The sequence below is a fragment of the Olea europaea genome, unplaced genomic scaffold (genome assembly GCF_002742605.1).
Source record: "Olea europaea var. sylvestris unplaced genomic scaffold, O_europaea_v1 scaffold26562, whole genome shotgun sequence".
NCBI lineage: Eukaryota > Viridiplantae > Streptophyta > Magnoliopsida > Lamiales > Oleaceae > Olea > Olea europaea.
In genome coordinates this window covers 1-1,526 of record NW_019244925.1, presented here as the reverse complement: position 1 = coordinate 1,526, position 1,526 = coordinate 1, and the positions used below count along the sequence as shown (strand labels likewise).

Here is a 1,526-nt window from a genome sequence, read left to right as displayed (position 1 = left end):
CAATAATATTTTATGGCTACTATACGAGGGAATATATTAATATTTGGTGAATATTCCATGCACAATCAATTATTGAACATAAAAAATATCCAAAAGCTTGAAATTAAACCACTCATTGTATATTGCGAGCATTTCAAATAAGACTAACAATACTTATTACACAGTTTTTAATAATTTAATCAGTAGAATTTAAATAGATATTTTATAGACAAGAAATAATTTCATCAGGATTTATACCTAGGAAATAAAGAACTTTATATTTCTCAAGTAATTTTTATTTGTCACACACTTGATCCTCCTCTTCCAAGCTGCCTGAGGAACAAAGAATATAAATAAATAGTGTAAAAGCAAATATAGAAGTAATGTAGAAGAAGTAAAATAGGAATCGAGAACACATACATACCTGCCTTAACTAACAAATTGGAAATATCAAAGCTTTGGTGCACTTACTGGCCATGGACTCAATTTTCTCATCATAGGGCAATTTTCAACGGTCAAGTCCTCCAATAAAGGGAACTCAAGTTCACAGTTCTGAGAGCAAAACATTTGAATACTTGAAAGATTCCAAAGTAGTAAACTGTCCAACTTAGGAAACACAATTGTGGTTTTCATTGCTTCAACTATTTGGATCTCTAAAGTGCCTTCTTCTTCTTTTCCAAAAATCTCTTTAATTGATTCACAATCTGTAACCTTTATAATTTTCAGTGCCACAAGAGAATAGGCCATTGAAGGTGAGAATAGGTATTTTAAGATACTACATTCTTTAACAACAATTGATGTCAAATTCTCAAAGATACGAATTCCTTTAGGAACGGTCCCTATAATGTGCACTAATTTGTCCAGAGATTCTAGCCTCAGCGATCTCAGTTGACCAAATACACCTTCAGCATGATCTTATGGAATTGTTAGACATTCAAAGTCAAACAGCACTTCCAGTGATTCACAGTCTTCTACATGAAGTATTTCAAGATTTTGTAATGATTTACTTGTATTCTTTGCCCTCATGTTCACTAACTTTACTATATAATGCAATCTCAGAATGCGCAGCTTCTCCATGTTAGGCAATGTAACCTGTGAAATTCACTTAATGGTGTAAGCCACGACGCTAACATCATAATTCTTTATCTCATATATAATAATTAATACTTTTCTACACTAGTTTTTGTTCGAGTCGATTGTAACAAACATTTTTTATTTTTTTATAATAAATGGTTGACTAATATTTTTGTTCTAATGTTAATAAATTGTTTTTTATAAAATAACTGCAGAAATTTTCATAATTTGTCCGATTCTTCAATTTGCATGCATGGACTCGAAAACAAATATGGCAAGATGCTCACGGAGAAAAGGAAGGATTCATACCTGGTTGAACAAAGTTCAAATAATGCTATCGTTGTTTGATTCAAATCTGAAGCTTTTAAAATTGCTTAAACCAATAAGCACGAGGCTGTTTAGTTTTGGGAACTCAAGCATATCGATAACTCCATTTCGTTTTGCATCCATTGAAACAACTTGTGTGAAGTGAT

At 31.7% G+C, this 1,526-nt stretch overlaps 1 long non-coding RNA gene across 1 annotated transcript; it reads right to left on the bottom strand.

Annotated features, from left to right (window-relative positions):
• Positions 1-97: 97 nt before the first annotated feature.
• Positions 98-1,520, bottom strand: LOC111383306. Its single transcript, XR_002700728.1, has 3 exons — positions 1,363-1,520; positions 404-1,071; positions 98-312 (listed from the first exon to the last, which is right to left on the bottom strand). It is a non-coding gene; the product is annotated as an uncharacterized LOC111383306 (long non-coding RNA).
• Positions 1,521-1,526: the final 6 nt, after the last annotated feature.